This window comes from Eucalyptus grandis, chromosome 8, assembly GCF_016545825.1.
Source record: "Eucalyptus grandis isolate ANBG69807.140 chromosome 8, ASM1654582v1, whole genome shotgun sequence".
NCBI classification, from domain to species: Eukaryota; Viridiplantae; Streptophyta; class Magnoliopsida; order Myrtales; family Myrtaceae; genus Eucalyptus; species Eucalyptus grandis.
This window is the reverse complement of record NC_052619.1, coordinates 61,421,940-61,430,780: the sequence shown is the minus strand read 5'-3', so window position 1 is coordinate 61,430,780 and position 8,841 is coordinate 61,421,940. Positions and strand designations below refer to the sequence as shown.

General features: G+C 39.0%; 1 pseudogene; it reads right to left on the bottom strand.

The window, feature by feature from the left end:
• Positions 1-477: 477 nt before the first annotated feature.
• On the bottom strand, positions 478-7,975 carry LOC120287423 (annotated as a pseudogene).
• Positions 7,976-8,841: the final 866 nt, after the last annotated feature.

Sequence of the window (8,841 nt, the reverse complement as noted above, 5' to 3'; positions counted from 1 at the left end):
GTGTAAGACCATTAGATGTACGAAGGGGAGGATAGAACTGAGAAAGAACTTTCATAGGGGTCTTGTTGTCTAATGTACGTGAGGGTAGTCTATTGATCATGTATGTTGCTGTAAGAACGGCTTCCCCCCAAAATGCTTTAGGAACTTGTCCGTGAAACAACAAGGCATGAGTTGTGTTACGGAGATGGCCATTTTTCCTTTCAGCAACCCTGTTTTGTTGTAGTGTATTCACACAAGATGACTCATGGATAATGCCTCCCTTTTGAAAATAAGGAGACAATACTTGATTGAAGTATTCTCTAGAATTATCCGACCGAAAGACCTTGATCTTGACCCCAAATTGAGTTTGAATCATGGAATAAAATGAAGGAATAATGCTACTCACATCAAATTTATGTTTAAGTAAGAAAGTCCACATGACCCTAGAGCAATCATCAATTAGAGTGACAAACCAACGAGCTCCAGAGATGTTTGGAATTGTGGAAGGTCCCTAAATGTCACTATGGATTAAGTCAAAAGGATTAGAACTACAGTGATTGCTAATAGGAAATGATACACGATTATGCTTGGCTAATTCACAAATATCACAATGGAAGCCTTTAATATTCAGACCTTTAAACAAGGATAGAAACATAATACTCAAGACTTAAAAGGACGGATGACCAAAACGAAAATGATGAAACCAAATGGCTTCTTTATTTGAAGTACTAAGAAACAACAAACAGATTATTCATGATCCTTCTTGTAGTGAGAGGTGTCTCAAGGTAGTACAGCCCATTTTGTTCCTTAGCAAGTCCAATCCTCCTCTCCGAGTCTCGATCCTGAAAAACATAGTAAGATGGGTAAAAAACAGCTTGACAATGAAGATCTTTTGTGAGTTTCTATATCGAGATAAGACTGGCATATAGTTTAAGGACATGAAGAACATCTTTAAGGACAAGATTAGGTGTGATAGGAACATTTCCAACCCTTGCAACAGTAGCAAGAGACCCATTTGCCACAATAATCTTCTTATTGCTATGACAAGGTGTATAAGTGCTGAAGTGGGATGAGGTATGAGTCATGTGGTCGATAGACCTTAAATCAATAACCCAAGAATTACCTGAGAGAGCTAGTGAGCATGCACCAAAGGGTTTATTAAGAGACCCTAACAAACCTCTTAATTTCTCAATTTCTTCATTGCTAAAGGTTGCTTTCTCTTGAACTTCTTGACTAGCTTTCTTAGTTAGGTGGACTTGAAGCCTTGGCTGTGTTGCCCGATTCACCCATTCTCGGCCTGAAGTAGTTGGTCTGCCATTCAATTTCCAGCATTGTTCTTTTGTATGTTTGGGCTTCTTGCAGTAGGCACACCACATGCTGTCCCGATTGTCTTTCCTTGGCAGGTCACCCTTTTCATCAACCTTTCTAGTTATCAAGGCTAACCCTTCTACAACTTGTGGTTCTAGCATGACGGATCGACGGCTTTCTTCCGCTTGAATCAAGGAAATTGTTTCTTCCAATCATGGCACTTCCTCCTTGCCAAGTATTTGAATTCTAAGTTGGTCAAATTCATAATTAAGCTCGGCTAAGAAATCATAAACCTGATCCTTTTCAATAAAACTCTTTAGAATGGCCGCATCATCTGGACACCGCATCTGAAATACTCGATAATAATCGAGTTCTTGCCATAAGTTCTGTAGAGAATTAGCATACTCAGTACCAGTCTTACCTCATTGCTTTGTCCCACTAGTTTTCACCTTAATTTCGTACACCTAAGCTGCATCACGATCCTTTGAGTACGTCCGTCAAATGGAATCCCAGATCTCCTTTGCGGTTGGTAGAAACATACAAGTGTCGCTTATGGCTAGTTCCATGGAATTCCATAGCCATGACATGATCATGGAATCAGCCTCATCCCACGCATCAAAATTAGGATCTCCTTTCTTGGGTCCCATCCCAAGTAAATGGTTGAGTTTTCCTTTCCCCTTCATATACATCTTGACAAATTGTGACCACTTGAGGTAGTTCTTCTCATTCAATCTAATGGTTGGCATGATATTCTAAAGATCACCTATCATGTGTGTTGAGGCAACCTCCTCAGATTGGTTCATGGTAGGATCTGTGGCTTTGGGTGTGATTTTAGATGTGGCCATTTTGGAGAGTGAATGTTAAGAAGAGAACAAAGGCAATAGTGCAGCTATGAAGGCTGTGTAAAGAAGAAAGAATTTTTGGAGAATAATAGACAGCAAAGAATGCTGAAAAACGCAACAATGAAGACTACAATTTTAAATTCAGGAATCTAGCCTAAAGCTCTGATGCCATGTGAAATTTTAGATGGAGAGAAATTGTTGTTGAGCTGTAACTAGACAGATTATATGGCTATAAATATATAGGATTTTTTAGGAGGTTTTTTATTCTGATTTGATTATGATTAAATCCCACAAATCATGGGATTATAGTTGTTAACTCAAAAATCATGGGATTTTAGCTTTTCTCCTTTTTTAGGCTTTATTTCCTTTATTTTTGTTTGCTAGGATTTTTCTGTGTATTAGCCTATAAATACAATATTGTAAAACACCAGAAGATATGAATGAGAATAACAATTTCTCTCCATCTAAAATTTCACAATTATCATTTCCACTATGTAGTGATGTTAAACCTATTTCGTTTTTTCTCCTATTATGGCAAAAGGTTGATAGTCACTTGATCATGTAGGCTTTGTTCTTCAAGAATGAATTTGTGCTTGCGGACGAAGCTCACGACATAAATTCAATTTTGCATGCCACCAAATGCAAACAATTTCAGGTTTAGGCCACTCGACGCAGGCCAGATCCATACACGTGCTCTTCTTATGATGGTGTTATCATTCCATTCAATAGGTGCAATGGCAGTATTGATGAAATGACACATGATTACAAGGTCACTAATTCTTTTGACTTATCAGTCTTCAAAGACCTTCAAGAACACTAGATTGGCCTTGGTATCTACAAGTCACCATGAGCTACTTGTCATATTGGCACTTGTTCTGCTGATTGTCACTTTTTAGCTTCTCGTCTTTGCTAACATCATAGGAAACATTGACATCTGAAAAATTATCACACCATCCGCACTTATCATAATTTGGAATCATCAAAATTCCATCTGAGTTTTTTATTCACTATTGTTCTTCCTAATTCTTCCCCGATATATAAACTGGAACCCATCATATTTAGGTAATGTCACGACCTATCTTTTCTGTCCACAGGAGAAAAGTAACAGGCTTAAGGGTATTGCCTAAAAACGGGCCTATAGCTCATGATTGGATGCGGACTCTCCCAAGCTTATACCTCGCGCAACATTGAAGTGTTCATAAAATCTTCTAATGTGGAGTCGCCACTAGCTTATTGGAGTTGATTAAAAAAACAAGTGAGCTATGAAAGTATGCCTCATTTTTTCTAATTAGAGAATTTAGGATTGGGGACTTGATTAGACTAATTAACCAATTAGTGCCCTTCCGATTTCTAATCTTGTTCACTTTATAAAAAAAAATGATTTTTTTTCAAGTAGTCTACACAATCATTATCATAACAATCAACAACTATGGAAAGCATTAAAAACATTTCATGGGATAGCATAGCCTTAACACTAAGGAAAAGATAAATATTAATCTTAACTAAATTAAAGGGAAGCCAAAATCAATGTATCAATATTACACAATCAATGGTATTTATCTCTAAGGACAATTGAAACCCTAATATAGAGTTATAAGAGCTTGGTCAACTTTAAGCATAATTTAAATTGAAAGGCTTCTACTTTTTAGGAGAAAATAACCCAAAAGATTAATTTTAACCCTTTTGAGGATTTTTAATTTTTAATTTATTTATAATTTTTTTGGATTTCTTTTGGAAAATTGAATTTTCATGTTTTCCAAAAAAAAAAATTTATAGATTTTATAATCCTTTTTTATTTTTTTCCATTTTATTAATTTTCTAATTACTACTGAAATTTTTAAACATTTTCCGAATTTTGGAATTTTCTGAAAATTTTGGAATTTTTCTTATTTTTTATTATTTTTTATTTTCTAAAGAATTTCGAAATTTTCAATATTTTCTGAAATTTTGAATTTTTTAATGTTCTCTGAAATTTTTTTATTTTCTGAAAGTTTATGAATTTTTACTTTTATTTTTCATTTTCTGATTTTTAAAATTTTAAAAATTTAAAATATATTTTTATATTTAATATTATTTTATTAGGAAAAAAGGGTTCGGACCGTAAACCCGATCCGGCCCGCTGACCCGATTCAACGATCCGGACTCGACCCAATAAAAAAATTTCTTAAAACCTTTTTTTTTTTTTCTATGTTAATATTAATATTTAAATTAATTATTTTTTAATTATTTTTCTTTTATGTTTTTTTTCTTCCCCTTTGGTCTTCTTCTCCACGGGCTTTCTTCTTCGTGCGTCTTTCTTCTTCCCCGACGCCACCACCCGAACCCCTTTTTCGCCGACAACCAAATCCTCACAGAAACGGCAAGACCCGACACACCATCTCCCAAACACGTCGTCCCCGACACCATCCGCCGGTCGTACTGACGTCGGCGACCGCCGGCCACCTATTCCGGCGACTGTTAATCCATACACCGGAGTGACGAAAACTCTCGCTCTTCCGACGATACATGATCATTTCGCGAAAACCACGCCAAAACGCAATGAGCGCACAAAGAGCAAACATGATTCAATGGCTATGGATGCAAACACCGATCGATCCCGATTTAAAACGTAAAATTGGCTTCCGGTCTTTTCAGGGACATTTTATCAAACATGTGGAGTGCATCGGCAAGAAGGAGGCCCTAGGCTCATTCGAGACATGGATTTGGGCAACGATCAACACAACACGCACTAGCAACACGCAAGATCCGCTTAGAGATAGATTAAACAAAATGAACGTAGAACAACTATCCTCGGCTACAACAAACCCTCAGAACTCAAATCCCATTCAGGCATTTTCACAAGCACTTGGTGTGCGCTACTGACACGGAAGATTTTCGACTTGACACGAACCCCTAACAATGCATACTAGAACAGCTAGCAACTTTCAGGGAGGACCGGCTCGGACCGGAGCTTGCGCTCGCGCGAACTAGTCGGCGCAAGCTCCGGCCCGACGCCTCCTGAAAAACAAGGGACATACAGTCGGAAAAAGCCTACCTGGTTTGAGGGGAGGGCTGCGGCAGACGGCGGCTGACGAACGGACCTCCGGCGACGGCCAACCACTCTCTCTCTCGGCCTCTCTCCCTCGTCCAAATCGAATTCCCCCTTCTCTCTCGGCCTCTCTCCTTTTAACGGCTAGTGACCGGCGTGCCTGGCCAATTCCATCGCCAGCTTGCCGATCGGAGACCGGCGGATCACGCCGCCGCCTGCCCCGTCGCGATCCTCTATCTCCTCTGGCTCGTACTTTGCTTTTTCTTGCAGAGGAGTGACCGGCGTGAGGAGGGAGAAGACCCACGCGCGGGCCGGGCTGAAATGAAGGGAGATGGGCCAACCCAAACGAAAAGGGAAAAAGAAGGGAAAAAAGGGGAGGTGGCCGAGCTTGCGCGGGGAAAAGGAAGGAAGGGGGAAAGGAGAGGGCCGGGCAGGCCCAGCCCCTGCGGGGCCCTATTCGACTTTCTTTTCCTTCTTCTTTTTTTTCTTTTTTTTAATAATAGTTCTTTTTAATTAATTTTATATTTTTAAACGAAAAGTCTCTATTACTACTAATGCAAATGCTCCTAATGTCTATATGCCATGCAATTTAATGGGTATTGTCTTTGCTAGAGTTTAAAATTTAATCCCAATGTTCTATATAATTAATAAATGATTAGATAAGTTGTCAAAATTTAAGTGTCAACAGTAGAAAACTATCAACCAGGGTAGAAAGAATAGAACACATCATATTTAGGTGACATATTGAAATAGCAACCAACGTAGAAAGAGTAGTAATAAGTACATAAATGGAATTAGATCGAGGGAGAGTATTGGAATTCAAATTTTTGGCACATGCTTAGACTTCATGATGGATGATAGTTTGGCCCCCAACAATCAAAGTAGAAAGTTTTTTTTTTTTTTTGTCAAGTCCATTCCTTGACACGTTTAATGCTTCAATGTGTTTATGATACATGATTCCAAAAAATAGTACATGTTGCCTTACTTTTGTGGGAACTAACAATATAGCTTAGAGGGGGATGACTAGGTTACTTTAGTAATTTTTGACAATTTTGTGGAAATTGACGACTACTATGAAAATCAAGTCAAGCAGATATTTCAAATATCAAGAGCTGATTGTGTTTTAGAATAAGGATGAGTGAGAGAAATAGTAGAACATAACAATAAATAATGGTTTGGTTTTATCAAAAAGCCTATGTCCACTTTCCACACTAATAGCCTTAAGTCATACTAGATTGCTTTAGTAATTTGCCAAGTTACAATTAGTAAACACTAAAAATTTGGAGAGGGGGGCCAAAAGATCAAAAATCGTACCAAGCGAAAAGGTTGTTTTTTGGAGAACAACTTATGTTTTTTGAAGAACAACTTAGGAAAAGTTTTTTAACTCATTCGTGGGTAGCTGTATTGGTTGATAATTCTTCCTCATTGTTGAGATTGAGAGTTCAAAACCCACAGTTGTTAGCGATTTAAGTAGGATCTTAGTGGTGGGTTACTGGGTTAGTTTCTCCCGAAGTATAGAAGCCCAACTCTCAGGAGTCGTTCGGATACGGAGGGTCCACCGGAGTCATCAGTTATCAAAAAAAAAAAATTAGGAAAAATTTTGAAGTCTACTCCAATGGAGGTGAACAGCAGGATCACAAGTCCAAAGTGACCGAACTCCATTTGTAAGGCCGTGATGGGATGAACCATGTGCGCTCTCCGTACAATGTCGGGGCTAGCCTCCGACAAAGCCAATATTTTTTTACTTTTCCCCCTTCCACCAAATTCTTCAGTTCCCCTCTCTGCATTTTTTCAAAACCATTTGGTTTTATCAATTGTTGTTCGCTAAAGGCCGTTCAGAGCATCAACAATCATCCACAGACTGAAACACCTGCTAAACAAACTCACACTTTCCTCTATCAGGACTGATGTGTCAATTCAATGCATGTAATAGAGGTCAATATACTCAATGCCAAGGTGCTCGAGGCTTGCCTCACAACAGGAGCAGACATATTCAAGCCCTTTGATTACAAGATTGTCTGATTCGAGTTTCACCACACTGAATTTGATCGCTAGCTGCATCTCCTTCCCAGCTTCTTCAATTCCTGCCACAATTATATCATGAAGTTTCCGTAATAACCTTATATCTAAAATGTATCAGCTAAAACATTAATTTACTAGTTTTGTGAGTTTCGGTTTGTTCCCATTACCTTTCCAACAAGAATCTCATTGATCTTGGGTCCATATATATCCAACGTGTCGAAGAATGTTGTCCCTTGGCGAAGGTGTCAGTGATGATCGATATGCTAGCTTCCTCCTGGACAGGATCATTGTAAATACCCGTGAGTCCCATGCAACCAAATCCCAACTTCGAAACCTGCAATTATTTGAAAACATCGTAAGAAGAAGAAGAAGAAGAAACGATAACTCACACATCTCGGCACGAAGCAGCTTAAATGAATCCACAAGAATTTAATCAACAACAAATAACGAAAGCAAGAATTAGTTTCAATACAAACCTCAGGACCCTGACTTCCGAGTTTCACTGGTGGAATCCGAACTCCTTCCATCTTCAGATGATATCTTGAAGTTGCCACTTGCTGTATATTCTGGTCTGATGATGTTAAATTTCATGCAAATTTATAAGAGTTTAGGCGACGAGCATAAAGAAAGGAAAACTTGAATTATGAATAGGAAGAGGGGGTTAAGAATGGGGTGTTTGACCATGACCCATCACGTATGCAGACGACTGTTGAGCTGTTGGATACTCTAGGTTTGCATCACCCGGTATGTCACGAGCCTTGCCATTTGTCTTCCCTTCTACCCTGAATATTGCCATAACCAACACCATAATGACGTACGCAGAAAGATTGCCAAAAAATGCTAAATTTATTATATGAATATCAATTTAGTCATAAACCCTTCAATTGATTAATTTAATTTTAATCCTTTTGAGAATTTGCTCATACAATCTTTCCTATCAATTTTCATTAGAAATTATTGGGATAAGTACACTAATGGTGCCATAAGTTGTGTACGGCGCTCATTTTGGTGCCAAAAGTTTCCGTCGGATCATTTAAGTGCCAACAAATTTGAAAAATGCTCACTTTGGTGCCAACGCCGACGAAATTGGCCGGAAATCCGACGTGACCTTTTTTTATTAATTTTTGAAGCCGATGTAGCTCGTCGGAGAGTTGAGTCAACATCCAAACACCAAAACGACGCCGTTTGGCATCTTTCCCCCAACTTTGAAACCCTAATCCCCAAATTGAGAGAGAGAGAAAGCTTGTCTTCGTGTCTTCTTCTTCCTCAAAGACCCACACTAGCAATGCCATCAGCACGGCACCAGCAACAGCACCGGCAGCACACCAACAACGACACCAGTAACCCACCAACAACAGCAGCGCACCAACAGCCCCTTCGACCCATCTTCTTCCTCCTTCTCCTCCGCCCTTGCCTTCGATTTTTCCTACAACAATCTTAGTCTCTCCTTGCTCACCCGGTCGAGCAACTACAATGGTGGCTGAGCGGCGGAAACCCTAATTTCAATCCCCATGTGAGCTAAACGGCGTCGTTTCCATGAAGACATCCACGTAGGATGGGAAAACGACGTCGTTTTCTTAAGGAGGATCGAAAATGACGTCATTTAAAGGCCTATCGATTTTATTTTATTTTTTAAAAAAAAAAAATCATTTTGGCCAAAAT